This window comes from Mesoplodon bidens, assembly GCF_964165515.1.
Source record: "Mesoplodon bidens genome assembly, chromosome: 15".
Taxonomy (NCBI): domain Eukaryota; kingdom Metazoa; phylum Chordata; class Mammalia; order Artiodactyla; family Ziphiidae; genus Mesoplodon; species Mesoplodon bidens.
In genome coordinates this window covers 46,423,451-46,441,955 of record NC_138171.1, presented here as the reverse complement: position 1 = coordinate 46,441,955, position 18,505 = coordinate 46,423,451, and the positions used below count along the sequence as shown (strand labels likewise).

General features: G+C 43.8%; 1 long non-coding RNA gene across 1 annotated transcript in view; it reads right to left on the bottom strand.

Moving 5' to 3' along the window:
- Positions 1-305: 305 nt before the first annotated feature.
- The window catches only part of LOC308629153, a 111,617-nt gene continuing 93,417 nt past the window's right edge, over positions 306-18,505 (bottom strand). The window contains exon 3 of the long non-coding RNA XR_014017633.1: positions 306-1,084. This is a non-coding gene — a long non-coding RNA (uncharacterized lncRNA). The remainder of the gene's footprint in view (positions 1,085-18,505) is intronic.

The following is an 18,505-nucleotide window of genomic DNA, read 5'->3' as shown; positions in this document are numbered from 1 at the left end:
ATCACCATATCACAATGATGGTGATGATAAAGAAGATAACAGGGGCTTCCCTGGTGGTGCAGTGGTTGAGGGTCCGCCTGCCGATGTGGGGGACGTGGGTTCGTGCCCTGGTCCAGGAAGATCCCACATGCCGCGGAGTGGCTGGGCCCGTGGGCCATGGCCGCTGAGCCTGCACGTCCAGAGCCTGTGCTCCGCTGTGGGAGAGGCCACAGCGGTGGGAGGCCCGCGTACCGCAAAAAAAAGAAGATAACAATGACAATGACATCAACCGTTATAGCATTTATTGGTTACATACTGTGCACCAGGCTCTTTACATTGTGAGTACACCGTGCTATATGTACTGTCCTTATAAATGGAGACTCGGAAGTTAAAATACTTGCCAAGATCATGCAGCTGGTAGGTGATGGTGCCTGGACATTGATTCAAAGCACTCACTCTTCAACATGTCAGGGATTGAAAACCAGTGTCCACTGCTAAACTCCAGCCTGCAGATATATGTTGTTTGACCAACAAAGTGATTTAAATTTTTGGAATTTGTTTTCAATATTTAAATATAAGATTTGGGTGTTTTTTAAAATTTTCATATGACTCGAAGTCCTTGTTTCTGGCTTTTGGAAAATTCAGAACATCGGCCATAGCAAGCCAGGATTTCCACGTGATAACTATTGGCCAGGGCTGCCCACTTTAGACCCAGCTTGGGTTCACCATTTTGCCGAAGTCCATACACGGGCTATTTCTCTTCTTAGGTCGAAGGCTGGCTCCAAAAGCGTGTGCATTTTCAAACTTACCATTTCCACAGCATTACCATGACCACAGGCTTGTGGTCAGCCATCTGGCTTTTAGATGCTACTGAGTGACCTTCCTCTGGCCCAAGGATCAGAGGCTGGCTCTGGGACCTCACTGACTTTCCATATCTCTGGGAAGGCCTGCTGGAGGTCCGGTGTGGGCTGTGCCTGATGGGAATCCAAGGAACTGGTCCAGAAGCTGCCATGGCATTGCCCTTAAAAAGCATGACATGAACTTAGATCCAAAGGTGGAATTGGTTTGGGAGGTGGCAGGTCCTGTGCTCTCCGCACCGTGTCTGCTGGGAGAAAACAACCCATCGGGCACGAACAAGATCAATGCCAGCTCAGTGAAGTCCCCCAGAAACTGTGAAATTGCATAAAAGGTTTGATCAAAGTCCCCATCAGCCACCAAGCTGTAATGACTTCTGTGATTTTTCTTAACCAGATTTTAATTTTTATGTTTATTATTTAGGGACTGATGGAGCACAGGAAATGCCTCAGCCTCTGGATGCCTCTCTCCTTCTCTCCCGTGAAGCACTTTAAGAACTCGGAAAAACTCAATTGCAAAGGAAAAGCATTTGGCTCTCAATGTTTCATGTTTTGTTCCCACTCCCCAGGCTTGGAGACAGCTCAGGAACTTAATTAAAATCAGCGGAGAAAAAGAATTGAATAAATCACAACATGAATATCTCTGAAAGTCTATATCACAGCGCAGTGGCATGGAGGTGAACAAAAGGTACTCTCTTCCCTCTCTCTCTCTGGAAAGGGGAAGAATTAAAATTATCTCAGAGCACACTTGATTTCTCTCTCTCTCTCTCTCCCCCCCCCCCGCCTCCTCTCTGAAAGCAGGAATAGGAGAGAAAGACTGTCAAGAGGTCAAAGGTATGGATCTGGCCCTCATTCCCAAAATAGGTCACTAGACACAGAAAAGACCCCCAACCGTCACTGAACGTAAGACATGTGACATATTTCTCCCTCCAGCAACGCTAGAGTCATTGCGCTCAAGCCCCATTTTGCAAATTAGGTTAAGAAATTTTCCCCAAATTTACCTGGCCTTCAGGTGCCACCTGATGCCCATCATTTACCTTGAATTCAGCAAGATACCCTTCCCCAAATAGCCCAGTAGATTCTCCCTAGCACTTGTGGACAAATTACTTCCAGGGGATCTGAGTCACACCCAGAAAGGGATGGGAGAGGACTCCACAGGACCACCAGCCTGGCCCCTGCCTCTCGGCACAATCATTTCACCACTCAGTCCCCACGAGAACTGGGCTCACTCCTAACAATTGCCAGAGGAGGAAACTCTCCTCCAGCCTTGAAAATGCACTTAAGTGTCTAACATCCCGCATTCTCCACGGAGCAGACCTTGCTCAAATCTAATCTGAATCTTATGGGCTGCAGGCTGGATCTTGTCCTTAGGGTAAATCTGAAAATGAGTGATGCATCCTTTCCTTCTTTCATCCCTCCCTCCCTCCATCCTTGTCAAAGTTCTGCCCTCTTGCCTCCCAAAGCAGGTGAAACACCCAACCCAGTGCCTGGCACAAAGCTTGTGTTTATTAAATATTAATTTCTTGTGTTTGTTTCTTCCTTCCACCGTGCCTGCACTCTGGGGTGGGGGGCACTCACCGGCCACCCCATCCTTCTCTTGGAGTTACTCACAGTCTCGAAAGAAGGACCATGCTTAAACACAGAGCTGCAATGCAGGGATGTAGATGTGATAACAGAGCTAAAACTACTGTGGGATCCCAGGGAGAGACCTGCTCTGCCTTTCATGACCCAGTCTCCAGCATGTCCCCACCTAAAACCTTCTGGTTGCCCTTAGGACAAAGGTTGGATCCCTGGGTCCCCCCGATCTGGCTCCACCTTATGGTGCCCTCCCTTCTCTCACGGCAACCTCACTCCCTGCCCTGAGGGTCCTCACACAAACTCTCTCTTCCTCCTGAAGTATTCTTGCCTCCCCACTTTATCTGGCCATATCCTATTTCTCGTCCATACTCTGATTAAATACCACTTTCCCAGGAAGCCCTGCGGGACCCCCATCCCAAAACAGGTGCAGGTTCCTTGCTATGTGCTCAGGCTACCTCACACCAGATAGTTTCCTTTTTAAACACTTGCAACATTGAATGAATAGTTACTCTTCAATATCTGTGTTTTCTGCTTGACCATAAGCATCCTGAGGGCAGGGAAGACGTCACAGGAGCTGATATTTTAGTTGGGGCTTGATGGTTAGATAGAACAGACCAGTGGGAGAGGGACAGTCAGATGAAACATGAACATAAAAGGTGTTCCTGGGCTTCCCTGGTGGCGCAGTGGTTGAGAGTCCACCTGCTGATGCAGGGGACACGGGTTCGTGCCCTGGTCCAGGAAGATCCCACGTGCCGTGGAGCGGCTAGGCCCATGAGCCATGGCTGCTGAGCCTGCGCGTCCGGAGGCTGTGCTCCGCAACGGGAGAGGCCACAACAGTGAGAGGCCCGTGTACCGCAAAAAAAAAAAAAAAAAAAAAAATCTAGCAAATCATTTTTTGGATATTGACAAACTGATTCTAAAATTTATATGAAGAGGCAAAAGACCCAGAATAAGCAACATAATATTAAGACTGACATTACCCAACTTCAAGACTTACTATAGAGCTAGAATAATCAAGACAGTGTGCTATTGGTGAAAGAATAGACAAATCAATGAAACAGAATAGAGAACCCAGAAATAGACCCAGAAAAATACAGTCAACTAATTTTTGACAAAGAAGCAAAAGCAATATAATGGAGCAAATATAATCTTTTACACCAAAGGTGCTGGAGAAACTGAACAACCACATGACACAAAATGGATCAAAACATAGACCTTACACACTTCACAAAAATTAACTCAAAATGGGTCATAGACCTAAATGTAAAGTGCAAAACTATAAAACTCCTAAAAGATAACAATAGGAGAAAACCTAATTGACCTTGGGTATGGTGATGACTTTTTAGATCCAACACCAAATGCACAATCATGAAAGAAATAACTGATAAGCTGGACTTCATTAAAATTCTAGTACCTGTAACCTGTCATGTATCATGACTATGCCTTTACCTGCTAAAACTAAAAACTTCTGTTCTGTGAAGGAGAATTTCAAGAAAATGAGAAAACAAGCCATAGACTGGGGAAAAAAATATTTGCAAAAGACATATCTAATAAAAGACTGTTATCCAAAATATATGAAGAACTCTTGAAACTCAACAATAAGAAAACTAACAACCCAATCTAAAAACAGGCCAAAGTAACACCTCACCAAAGTATACAGGTAGCAAGTAAGCATATGAAAATATGTTCATCATCATATGTCATTAGGGAATTGCAGATTAAAACAACAATGAGATGTCACTACACACTTATTAGAGTGACCAAAATCCAAAAAACTGGCAACACCAAATGCTGGTGAGGATGTGGAAAAGCAAGAACTCTCATTGCTGGTGGGAATGCAAAATGGTGTTGCCACTTTGGAAGACAGTTTGGCAGTTTCTTACAAAATAAAACATACTCTTTCCATATAATCCAGCAATTTTACTACTTGGTATTTATGCCAAAAGTTGAAAGTTTAGATCCACACAAAAATCTTCACACATTACAATAGCCAGGACATGGAAGCAACCTAAATACCCATCAACAGACAAATGGATAAAGAAGATGTGGTACATATATACAATGGAATATTACTCAGCCATAAAAAAGAACGAAATTGGGTCATTTGTACAGATGTGGGTGGACCAAGAGACTGTCATATAGAGTGAAGTAAGTCAGAAAGAGAAAAACAAATATATCTTAACGCATATATATAGAATCTGAAAAAATTGGTATAGACGATCTTATTTACAAAGTAGAAATAGAGACACTGACGTAGAGAACAAACATATTGATTCCAAGGGGGAAAGGCGGGGGTGGGGGGGATGAACTGGGAGATTGGGATTGACATATGTACACTACTGATACTTTGTATAAAATAGATAACTAATGAGAACCTACTATATAGCACAGGGAACTCTACTCAATGCTCTGGTGACCTAAATGGGAAGGAAATCCAAAAAAGAGGGGATATATGTATACATATTGCTGACTCACTTTGCTATACAGTAGAAACTAACAAAATATGGTAAAGCAACTATACTCCAATAAAAAATTATTCTAAATAAAAAATAAAATATAAATTAAAAAAAATCTTCACACAGATGTTTGTAACAGTTTTGTTCATAACTGCCAAAACAACCAAAATGTCCTTCAAAAAGTGAATAAATAAACTGTGGTACATTCAAAAATGAGGATTATTTAGCACTAAAAAGACATGGGCTATCAAACCATTGAAAGACATGGAGGAAACTTCAATGCATATTACTAATTAAAAGAAACCAATCTGAAAAGGCTACATCCTGTATGATTCCAACTATATGACATTCTGGAAAAAAGACAAAACTATGGAGACAGTAAAAGGATCAGTGGTTGCCAGGGGTTAGGGGGACAGGAAGGAATAAATAAGCAGAAAACAAATTTTAGAGCAGTGAAACTATTCTGTGTCATACTACAATAGTGGATACATGTCATGATACATTTGTCCAAACCCATAGAATGCACAACACCAAGAGTAAACCCTAATGTAAGCTATGGACTTTAGGAGATATTAAATAATGTGTCAGTGTAGGTTCATTGACTGTAAGAAAGCTACCACTGTGGTGCAGGATATCGATACTGGAGCAGGTGGTGAATGTGTGAAGATGGGGTATATGGGAACTCTCTGTACTTTCTGCTCAGTTTTTCTATAAAACTAAAATTGCTCTAAAAATAAATTTTATTAATTTAAAATCAAAAACAATAATAATCCACCCAATTATTTTGGTCTACCACGTGTCATGTGTGAGGCGTGACATGGGGGCAAGCCCAAACCTACACTGTGAGATGATTAATAGGGAAACTGGTCCAACTAGTCATCCATCCTTCCACCCATCCACCCATACATCCATTCATCAATTCATTTATTTGTTCACTAACACAGTCAACAGCAGTGCCACTGAACAGCATCTCAATATAGGACAGAATGTGGTTAGACAACAAGTATTTGTGAAGTGCCTATGATATTCCAAACACTATCCCAGGATCCGGTGTACAATAGTAAACAAAAATAAAAAATCTTCGACTTATGAAATTCACAATCTGGTGAAGAGACAATGAGTAAACAAATAAGTTTGATAACATATTAGGGGAATAGTAGAGTGGGGTAAGAGGTATAATTTCAAATACAGTTGGCAGGGATGGTGTTGAAAGGTGATACATGAGAAGACTTAAAGGAGGTGAGAGAAAACCATGAGGATAAGTGGGAGAAGTATTCTAAGCAGAAGAAACAAATGCAAAATCCCTGAGACAGGAACATGTACAAGCAACAGCAAGGAGAGTGATGGGAGGTAAAAGCAGAGGGGAACAGATTATGTTCCGAAGTAAGGACTTTGGCTTTTATTAGGAGTGAACTGAGAAGCCACCGGTTTCAAGCAGAGACATGATATGACGTGGCTTGTTTTTTTAGTGTAATAGGTATTAGCTTTCATCCTCAAAGTCAGAAAGAAAAGGAATATCACTTTATTTCCCTTAAGGCAACCTAGCTGTGGCCCTTCTCTCACAGGAAAGCAATTCCCTCTCCTCCACAGCTGCATCTCCCTCCTTCGCTTCATATCACTCTTGATTAAGGGCAGTGTATGAAGACCAGAGTGCAAAGGTCTGCCTCAAATGAGTTACATCATGGTCATTGCCAGTGTCCTTGCTGTCTGATCTGCAAGAGGTCCTGAGTCATGGATAAAGCATTGCTTGAGATCCCTTGCCAACAACCCTATCTTCCTATGTGCGGTTTGCAAACTGTATTTGTTCAGGTAACTCCAGATGCTGTAACAAATAAATTCAAAATGGCAGAGGCTTAATGAAATGGGAGATCATTTTTTGCTCATGTGATATTTCAGATATCCTGGTGGGTGGGGAGCACTCCTCCATGTGGTGGTGTAGGGACCCAAGCTTCTTGCATATTAACCTCTACAAGCCCCTAGAGAATCAAAGTTCCTCTGTCTCCAGAGAGAAGGGAAAAGAGAGGAAAAGCACATCCACTTTTTAGCCACCTTGACCTAGAATTCACACACATCACTTCTATTCACATTCCGTTAGGGAGAGAGAGTCACATGACCGCACATGGAGACAAGGGAGGTTGGAAGAGGCTGCCAGACAGCACTGGGAGAAGATCTGATCAGTAATGAGGCTGACATGGGGCCAGTAGCACCCTGATAAACCGTGTGTAGGCTGAGTGTATATGAGTTAGGTTAATGTCAACGTACTCCATAGAACATGGACCAAGTACCAGGTGGGAAAGGCTGTCTGAGTTTGAGTTCCCACTCAGTCACTTACTTGCTGAGTTCCATAGTGCAAGGCAGGCAACCTCTCTGAGCCCCTGTCTCTCCTATCGGAGTCAGTGATCTATAAACCACATAAAGCACTTAGCACAGTGCCTGGTACACAGGAAACACTCAGTAAACATTATTATATGTTTTCACCACAAACTGCAGGCACCTGAAATCCAGAACTTCCGTCCTATCCAAGGCCTGTATCCACGAGGCCTGACCCTGTTAGAGGCTCTGTTCTAGAATTAAGAGGTTCTGGTCTCCTTACAACTCCACGTGTTTGTCTTATTAGGACCGCTCTTGGGTGGGCCAGTTTGAGTGGGCCTCTGTTTTGGGGAACGAAATTCTCCCAACAGAAAAGCAGATCAGGCTCAAGTGAGGTTAAGGGATTCCTAGAAATTTAAGGCAGAGAATGAAAATGGGTGTTTTAATAAGATATCGGGGAAGGGAGAGAAGGAAGAAGAGAGGGAGGGAAGAGTAGAAAGAAGGGAGGGAGGGAGAGAGTGTGTTAGGTAGAAATCTGGGAAAGGGAAGATATAAATTAGAAAGGAGGAAGCAAGAGAGAGAGAAAGAGGGAGGAAGAAAGGGAAGGGGGAGGGAACTGGAAGGAGGAAGAGCTGGACTCTGAAGCCTCTTGGAGGATCTACAGATTTCTTTGGCCAGAGGCAAGTGTCACTGTGATCTGGGCTTGGTCCCAAACGCCCATGAGCTCCCACTTACCAGCCTTGAGGGCGGCAGCAAGCCCACTATATGCACAGCTTCATAAAGGACTCATCATTTTATTGTCAAGAGCATGTGCCAATCTCATCCAAATCAATTAATTCCTTAATCACACTGTGAATGGAGCAGGATGTGAAGCACCCATGTGGGAACAATGAATATTAGCAGTACTTAATGGCCAAACGCTTCTGGTTCCATAAAAGCATCCTCGAGGTTGCACGATAAAATCCAAAGTTTAATTCTTGGGTAACAAGGCCCCAAGCAATTGTACCTTATTAATTCTGACAACAGGAATATGTATGCGAGGGCGTGACAGCCGGCTACTTAGAGCCATGTCAGCTGCCAGCCCCAGGACCTGGAAGTGATTAGTGTGCAGCCCAATTGCAGAAAGATTTAGGATCCCTTTCACTATGGGATCTTTCTCAAACACCAAGCTGTAAATACATCATCTCCCCCACCCACCTGCGCCTCAAGGGATGTTTTGGAAAAGGTAGAGGAATTGAAACTAGAGGCTTATGGGTGCAGGGAGGCAGACACTGGAGAAAGATCTGATGCAGGCAGGTTGGGACTTCCCTGTAAGGTTGTACAAGTTACGTACTGCACAAGGCCTCCAGATGAAGAGGGGTGAGCAAGGGCTGAAATTCTGGTCTGAGCTCTGCCCACCAAGCCATGTGCCTTGGCATCAGGCTATACCTGCTCTGAAAAGGCAGGTTTTTCCTTAATCCAACCACCCAGAGGGTGAGCTGCATAAACTCTTTGAAACTCAATTTCTCCATTTGAAGAGACTGGACTAGATGAGAAGGTGCCTTCTGAATGGAACATTGCTTAATCCCAATTTGTTCTTTCAGTCATTCAACACACATATATACAGGTGCCTATTGTCAACTGTATAATAGATAAGACTCTGGAGATCTGGAGATGGCCGCCTCACTTTAGAGGAAAGACAGGTCCTAAGGCAAATATTTACACTAGCAGTATATGGGGGGTATGGTGGGACCATACCTGTTCTAGTATAGGAAATGCCTGAGGCCTTATTTTTGTGGCATCTCTCCTGCAGCCCAGAACAGCAAGGGCAAACAGTAGGATATTAATAATGCATTTATTATATTGCTTTGATTTTTTTTCTTACCCAATTTCCACCACTACCGAGCTGGGATCTCCTGGAAGTCATAACTATGCCTTATTCATCTCTGACGCCCCAAAACCTAGCCTAGTGTCTGATATACAGCACTCGTAATGGGTTAAGTATTTGCTGTATGTTAAAAATCTCTAATAAGTACTTTACACATACTAACTCCTTCAGTCATCATTTTTGTTCTGCAGGGGGTCATTTATTATCTTACTTATTATCTCTCAGCCCCCAAAACACTCTCTAAACCATACTGCAGGGGTGGTACACATTTTCTGTAAAGGGCCAAATAGTAAATATTTTAGGTTTTGCGGGCCTAAGTATTTGTCACAAAGGCTCAACACTGCCACTGTAGCACAAAAGTAACCATAGGCAACACATAAACCAATGAACCTGGCTGGGATTCATGGACACTGAAATTTGAATTTTATATAATTTTTACATGTCAAAAATATTATTCTTCTTTTGATTATTTTCAACATTTAAAAATGTAAAATTATTCTTAAATTGTGGGCCACATGAAAGGGGGCTAAATTTGGCCTGTGGGCTGTACTTTGCCAACCTCTGCTCTACTCTGAGACTGTGGGGCTGGCTGCCTGCATACTTCATATCCCAGAATTCCTTGATGCCTGGCTTCCTTTTGGGTTTTGCCAGAAGGAGGCATTGCTGAAAGATTGGTAGGAGAAGGGGAGAAGGGACTCGCTCTCTCTAGCTTCTGGCAGCATCTCCCCAACAGCAGAGGACAGTCAAGGCTCTAGCCACTCCCAGGACCTGTCACTTACCGCCCCCATATGTGTAAACATCAGCCACCTGGTGTCCCCTAAGATGTGAGGACCTCCTGTGGAGGACTTCCCTTCAAGATCCAGAGGCCCCCTAGAGTCTGTCATACAGAGTGAAGTAAGTCAGAAAGAGAAAGACAAATACCGTATGCTAACAAATATATATGGAATCTAAGGGGGAAAAAAAATGTCATGAAGAACCTAGGGGTGAAAGGGGAATAAAGACACAGACCTACTAGAGAATGGACTTGAGGATACGGGGAGGGGGAAGGGTAAGCTGGGATGAAGTGAGAGAGTGGCATGGACATATATACACTACCAAACGTGAAATAGATAGCTAGTGGGAAGCAGCTGCATAGCACAGGAAGATCAGCTCGGTGTTTTGTGACCACCTAGAGGGGTGGGATAGGGAGGGTGGGAGGGAGGGAGATAATGCTGCATTTAATTTTATTATGCATCTTTTTTAAGCAAAGTTTTAAGGAAGGCGTTTATTTCATTTTATACTAAGCAAACTTGCCTGTGGGTTATTATTCTTGGAGAAATTCAATTAACCTTAGCTTTCTCAACTTCTTGACTCTTAAGGTCCAGCTGGTTCAACTAATAGTAGTTCCATCTAGTGAAGACAAGGCAAAATTGCAGACACAAGATCCCCTGAGAGATGAGCCCATCTCATCTAGAGGTGCTGTCATAAAAGTTTAATACCTGAGTTTATGCTTGTATAAGGATCAATATGGTTTAAAGTTTTGTTTCCTTAAGTGGTCCTTAATGAAAAATGTACAGAAAGAGATGGATTAATAAAAAAAGTTTTATGCTAAGTGATGTTTCCTCTCTTGTATAATACCCATGAAAACATCAAACGCTCATAAAAGTTTACTTTTATAAGATAATTTAATCATGATAGCAACACTGTGATGTATCTATTATCCTCCCATTTTGTAAATAAGGAAGCTGGGGGCACAGGGATATTAATAACTTGCCTGAGTCCCTAGCTAATAAATGGTAGGAACAGAATTTTAACCCACTCATGTTGGCTTCTCAAGTTCATAGTCTTAACTATCATGATGCAGATAAAAAAATTTTGCAGTTGTCAGAATTTGAAAAGATTTTTTCCATCATAACACTGACAATACACTCAAAAGATCTTTCCCTGAAACTGTCAATACCATATTCACATTGCCAATGAAAAGCTATTTAAGCGACTCAACATAATCTGTCATCTTTAAATTAATGTCATCAATTTGAATATATGCTGAGTGAATCTTGAAGGATAAGAAGGAAATATCCAGGCTCCATGCATGAGGAGCTATACGGACAAATGCAATGATGCAAAAGGAATGATGACACATTTATATACCTGCAGGTACTTCAGTGTGGCTGGAGCGTATGGTGTGAGGTAGGGCACAGCAGAAAATGAGGCTGGAGAGAGAGGCAGAGGCAGAGGCCAGGCTTCAGAATAGACTGAACAGGCATTAAGGCTGGACCTCCCTGGCAGTGAGGCTGGGGGAAGAAAACGTGCAAAATCGACTTTGGATTCTGCCATCCTTGAAGGAAGTACCCCAAAATGTGTGTTGGCATTATTATCCTTTACTGGCACTTGGTGGTCAGACATGCACATAACCAGCATCTCTACTTCACTTGATAGGGAAATAAAAACAAACCAAAACTGCAAAAAGGGATCATCTCCAGGACCTGTTGGAGCAGTGGGGCGCCTTCATGGAACCTGAAGCTCAAGTCATGGGACCTGAAGGTCAGGGAAGTTGGTCTTTCCACCCTCCTGCTCTGTGTGTTGAAAATCTTGTCTTTGCCTACATTAAAGAAGCACTCATCCCATACCTGCATCTATTGGCATTTTTCTGTAAGTCATATTTCTATCCAACTGTAACAACCACACACATCTCGAGGACCTTGGATTTCAATATCTGTGCCACAGAGAGTCTTTGAAAGGTCAGCTTTAAGGAGAAAATGTACGGTCAGATTTTATAGAGAAATCACTGTGATGATAGCGTGGAGAATGGCTTAAAGGAGGTGAGACTAAGAAAGCGATCTAAGAGAGAAATGAAGACCTGAGCTAAGACAGTGACTATGATCTGGGGAATGGGAGAGAAGCAGAGAGATTCAATAAGTATTTAGGCTGTGGAATTGTTCAGAACCCAGTGACCAATTCCATGTGAAAGAGAGTTAGAGAAATAAACAAAACTGACCCTAGATTTCAGGATTGGGTATCCTGATGAGGTCATATGAGGAGATGCAGAGTAAAAGAGGCAAATCTGGTTTAAGGAACAGGCATGTGAGACATTCAACAGGTAGTGGAAGAGAAGGATGTGGAGCTTGAAAAAGGTTGGGCTAAAAATGGAAATTAGGAAACACCATTATAGAGATGGAAATAATAGATTGACTCAGCCAGGGAGAAAAGAGAATGAAATGCTAGGGACACCAATATCCAAAAACGTGGCTGAAGGAAGGAAGCCCATAAAAGAGGCTGAAAAGGAATAAATACAGAATAAGCAACAAAGGCTGGTATCACGGGAGCCAGAGAGGCCATTGCAAGAAGGAAGGCGCAGTCAATGCTATCAAATGCTCCAGGAGTCAAGTGGAGTGTCAGCTGGATTTAGATATAGAGCGTTACTAGTGAAATTTTCAAAGCAATTTTAGTAAATTGATAGAACAAAGCTGGATGGCATTGGATTGAGGAGTCAGTAAGAGGACAGGAAACAGAGACAGTATCTTGGGCTAATTTTAAATAGATTTTCTATGGCAGGAAGGGAAGCAATAAGACAATAGCAATGATTTTCAACCCTGGTTGGTGATAGAATCACCTCGGGAAGTTTCAAAACATATTGATTCCGGGGCTCACCACCACCACAGACTCTGTTAATTGTTCTGTGATGTGGCCGAGGCATCTGCTTTCAAAATCTCCTGCTGTTTGAGTTTGAGAACCTATGAGCATGGCATTGAGAGAGTATTCTTATAAAGCTATTATTCTAAAGCGGGAGAGGTTCCTGAGCATGTAGAAATGGTGATGGCAAACCGTAACAAGGCAGAGATAAACATGTAGGAGAAATGAACAGCAGTCACCAGAGCAGAAACCCGGAGTGGGTGGGGGGATGTGGTCTCGAGGATACAGGCGGGTTCACCTTTCACGCTTGCCCTCTGAAATGAAAATGGAGGGAGGTGGAAGAAGGCGTGGGGTTCAGGTGGAGAAGAAAAGGATGATGAGGGAATTTTTCCTCCTGACTATAATTTTCTTTGCAAAACAGAAGAATGGTTAGTTTGCTGAGGGAGGGGGAAATGGTGGCAGTGAGCTTGTTAAGAGGAAAGGCTTGAACTTGTGTTGAGTGTGGTCCTACAGGAGGAAGCATTCACCAGCTGAGACTGGAAGCCAGAAATTTGTATGTGAGCTCCACTAGAAGATGAATTCCACGAGGGCAGAGCCATTCTCTGTGTTGGTCACTGCTGTGTCACCAGGGTTAAATTTGGTATACTTGGTAAATACTGAGATGAACAAATGTGCTGTGGCACCAGTCTGACATTTTATTTCCTCGACATCAATTGAGAGGCCAGGGATAAAAGCCTTGAAGCGATTCAGTAAAGCTGGAGTTTAGGGTTCAAGGATATGAAAAATGTGTCCTGATCACAGAGCATCAAATAGACCATCCGAGAGACCATGGGTTTTATCTTGAGGGCAAAAGGCAGTGAGACAGGAGAGATCTGTGTTCCCAAAAGTCCACTCTGGGCTTTGAGGGGATTATTCAAGGGAAGAGAGAGGCTCTTCTAATCATCCAGGTGAGAGATGAGGAGTTAGGAGACTGGTGAAAACAGAGGGTCAGTTTCAAGAGGGCAAATTCCAAATCGTTATCAAGGACAGCTTTACAGTCGTAAGAACCACCCAAACACGGCTGCTTCGAGGGGCAACGAGGGCCTTCGTCTACCTTGAGGGGATGCTGGGCTGAGAGAGCTGAGCACACTGTGCATCTGTGAAAAGCCAAATTGCCAGCTTCACTGCCTGCCTCCTTGGGAGGCCTTGTGGCCTCAGCTGGATGGGAACCGTATCCCCTCATCCAGCTCACCAAATTGCTGTGCTGTATTTAAAAGTCAAAGAGGAAAATAAACCCCAGCCCAAGAAGGGAGCGATTTGGGCATTAAATAAAGGGAACGTTTTTATCCTGCAATGAAACCACTGCGATCTTGGAACACAATTTGCATAAACAGACAGTTTGGCTATAAACAACCTCACCAGTAACTGGTATTTACATATAGAACAACTCAGTCAAAACCCAATTAAAGGCTCTGATGGACTGGGGATTGTCAAAACATTTAAAACGCTTCACAGCAGCCAGGCGATTTATATGCCTCAGTTGGACCAGGAGTTCCTGATTTCTCCTCCCATCTGCTCTTTCTCCTACCCCCAGTCGCCTACCAGACCGGTGACTCCCAACCCAGCCCCCAACCTGGCAGCCTGGCCTCCGACAGGAGGGAGAGGTCTCTAAGTGGAAGACTCAGAGGAGAACAGAACGGGATCCACCTGGGGTCCCTGACCTGCCTATGGAAACCAGAGTCCCACGTGGTGTTTGCACATATGATGCTGTCAAGAGGGTCTGCTCAGATGAGGCAGGATTTCAGGATGATCCAGACAATACGGCACCTGATGTTGGGCAATCAGTACCCAACCTGTGGTTCTAGGTTCCAAAGTTCTAAGCAAATGGTTGACGAGCAAGGTAGGAAATTAGCCCTCCCCACCCCCGCCCCATGGGGAGAAGAGCTTGCTCATCAGGGACTCAGGCCAGCCATAGAAACGGAGTAGACATGTTGGGAAAATTGCAGACAGCTTTAATGGGAGGGGGAACCATGGAGCGAGAGGTTCCCCTGGGGCTTGATGGAGCCCACCAGGCTTAAGGCAGAACGATGACTTGGGCTAAGCCTCCAAAGTGTTCCTGTTCTCGGCACAACTGTACAGGTGTAGGGCCACCCCCTGTTTCTATAAATGCAGTGTGATTAGAACACAGCCAACTCATTCATTTATGTGTCTTCTGTGACTGCTTTCATGTTGCAAGAGCAGAGCTGAGTAATCGCAACAGAGACTTTAGGGCCAGCAACATCTAAAGTATTTACTATCCGGCCCTTGAAAAAAATATTTACTGACCCCTGGCCTAGATGGTCTGAGGACTTATCTGGATGTTGCCTGGTCATGTGTTTTGTTCTGAATCCAAAGAGAATTCCAAGGCAGAAGGAATCTGGCCTTTAGTCTCTTCTCTTCCAGCTCTCCATGCAGGTAAGGATAATAGAGTCTTTGATTTCCTTTCCTCGACTTGAGTTGGGGTCCACTGAAACTGCCCCCATCTTCACAGCCTTCTTGCAGGAGGGAGCCCTCTCTGGCTAGTCTTCTCAGCCTCCTTCAGTTAGATGTTCTATCTCTTCCTTCCAGGAGCCCATAGATAAGAATGGGGGAAAGGGGAACCACACCTTTCAGAATGGTCTCTGGGAAACTCAGAGATATAGGGAAGCTATAAAGTAGTGAGACTGGAAGTGTACAAGCAGAGAGGTCTGCTGTGAAAGGCCCTTTGGACCTCAAATCTTGCATTTAGCAGCTTCTGAAACACTAACTCAAGCCCTAACTCAAGTCCACGTGGTTACTGCCCTTTTTGAGCTCAGTGGCCCCCTCTGTGACCTCCCTACCCCAAGCTTGGCAGCCTCTAATCCATCCTCCAAGAGCAGCAAGGGCCAGCTTTGCAAATTCAGATTTATCCTTGTCACTTCCAGGATTAAACTCCTTCAAAGGCTACACATCACACCCAGGATAATATCCAGACCCTATCCTAGTGTTTCCTCGTCCTTTGGCCCTGCCGAATTCTCCAAGCTCATCTCCTACACACCCCACCTCCCATGCTCCAACCAGATCCAACAACTACTTATTCTCCAACCATGTGTGTCTCTCTACCTTTCCTCAGGCTGTTCCCTCTTTCAGGTATGCACATTCCCTCACCTTGTGCATATGACGAACTCCTATGTATTCTTCAAAACCCAGCTCAGATGCCCCTTCTCCTGTTTAAAACCTTTTTCAAGATTTCCTCATTTCAGATTAGTTTCTATTACTCAGTCTCTATGATGTACATCTTGATCGCAGTCCTATTTAGAACTTATGACATTGTACTAGAGTAAGGTATTTGCAGGAATACATCCTCTAGCAGATGGAATTCCTTGAGGGAAGAGACAGTGACTAATTCATCTTCACAAGCTTAGTCCAAGGTCTTGCACATAGTAGATGTTCAATATATGTTCCATAAATAATTGAATGAATAAATAAATGAATGGGCTTTAACAAAGTCAAGATTCTAGGAGATCAAGCCACCTGATCAAACCAGGCCTTCTACCCACTTGAGGATTTCACAGCCATGTCCTGAGGATACTTTGTCTTTTTACGTTAAGGCCAGATTTAGAACAATCTCTCATTCCAGATCTTTTTCCTTCTTTCTGTCAACTTCCTACTGCTTCTCTGAATCCTGAGGCAGAGCCCCTTAGTGGAAAGATGGGATCCATAGAGTCCAACAGAACTGACTCTAGACCCAGGTCTGCCCCTGGCCCCGTGTGTGGTCTTGAATAATGATCTGCATCTCCCAAGTGGTAAAATGCAGATGGTCCATCAACCACGCACAGCTGCAGTGGGACCTAGGGGGTTAACATACATTCAAACACCAGGCTCCAGGCTCATAGTCACTGCCTCAGAGATACATACTCCCTTCATCAAGATTCCTGAAGACCATCAATCCTAGTAACCCATCTGCTGCTTGAATTTGATACCTGGGACACGTAGGCATTTGACCTCTCTGTGATATCCAGCAATGGGGAGTCATAATAAAAGTAGTAACAGTATCAGTAGCATGTTCACAGATCTTATCATTACAAAGCATGGTTGTAATTTCTGATTCTCACCAAAAAAAAAAAAAACCATAAATAAATGTCCCCAAGTAAAGATGTGGCTCTGAGGCCCAGGGAGGTTGAAGACTTGGTCAAGGTCACTCAGAGATGAGCTGCTGAGCCAGAATTTGGTCCCAGGTGCCCTGCCTTGAGCCCTGGTTTCCAGGTGACTTCTGTGATCAGCGTGAGGTTCTTTGTTGTATCTTTTTCTCCATGTTTCCCCCTCAACATACACAGTGGGGACAGTGCAGACTTTCAGATCTGAAGGTTCCCACAAATCATCATTGTCACCATTCCCTCCATTCCCACTTCTCTAGCCGAAGGGCTGTATTGATCAAGGCTCTTGGTTAAGTGATAGAAAATACTACCCAAAATGATATAAGGGTACATGTGTCTTTTTGAATTATGGTTTTCTCAGGGTATATGCCCAGCAGTGGGATTGCTGGGTCATATGGTAGTTCTTTTTTTAGTATTTTAAGGAACCTCCATACTGTTCTCCATAGTGGCTGTATCAATTTACATTCCCACCAACAGTGCAAGAGGGTTCCCTTTTCTCCACACCCTCCCCAGCATTTATTGTTTGTAGATTTTCTCATGATGGCCATTCTGACAAAATTCAAAAAGACACATGTACCCCAATGTTCATTGCAGCACTATTTTGCAATAGCCAGAACATGGAAACAACCTAAATATCCATCGACAGATGAATGGATAAAGATGTGGTACATACATATAATGGAATATTACTCAGCCATAAAAATAAGTGAAATTGGGTCATTTATAGAGATGTGGATGGACCTAGAATCTGTCATATAGAGTGAAGTAAGTCAGAAAGAGAAAAACAAGTAGCGTATGTTAACGTATATATGTGGAATCTAGAAAAATGGTACAGATGAACCTATTTGCCGGGCAGGAATAGAAAGGCAGACGTAGAGAATGGACATGTGGACACAGGGGGGAAGGGAAGGGTGAGATGAACTGGGAGATTAGATTTGACATAAATACATTACCATGTGTAAAATAGATAGCTAGTGGGAACCTGCTGTATAGCACAGGGAGCTCAACTCAGTGTTCTGTGATGGCCTAGCTGGGTGGGATGGGGGCTGGGGAGGTCCAAGAGGGAGAGGATGTGTGTATGCATATGGTTGATTCACTTTGCTGTGCAGCAGAACTAATACAACATTGTAAAGCAATTATACTCCAATAAAAAAAAATAATATAAGGAAATAATAACAGAAATAATAATGATGATAATATAAGCTCTTTCTGTTTCATGTAACTGAAAGGTACAGATGTGGGCTCTTGAGGAATGGTTAAGTCCAGGCCTAGATGTCATTAGATCTCCATCTCTTCTTTTTTTTTTTTTTTTTTTTTTTTGCGGTACGCGGGCCTCTCACTGTTGTGGCCTCTCCCGTTGCGGAGCACAGGCTCTGGACGCGCAGGCTCAGCAGCCATGGCTCATGGGCCCAGCCGCTCCACGGCATGTGGGATCCTCCCGGACCGGGGCACGAACCTGTGTCCCCTGCATCGGCAGGCGGACTCTCAACCACTGCGCCACCAGGGAAGCCCTCCATCTCTTCTTAATTCTCTTTTCCTCTTCACTGGCTTCAGTTTAGGCACCCCTCCCCCATGGAAGCCCCCAACAGCCCCAGTCTTACACATATTACAACCTCACTGTTTCAAGCCCCATCAGAGAAAGAGCTTCTCTCCCACAGTCTTCCTAAGCAAAGCTCCAGAACTTAGTGGCATTGTGCTGGTCTAGGTCAGGGGGCC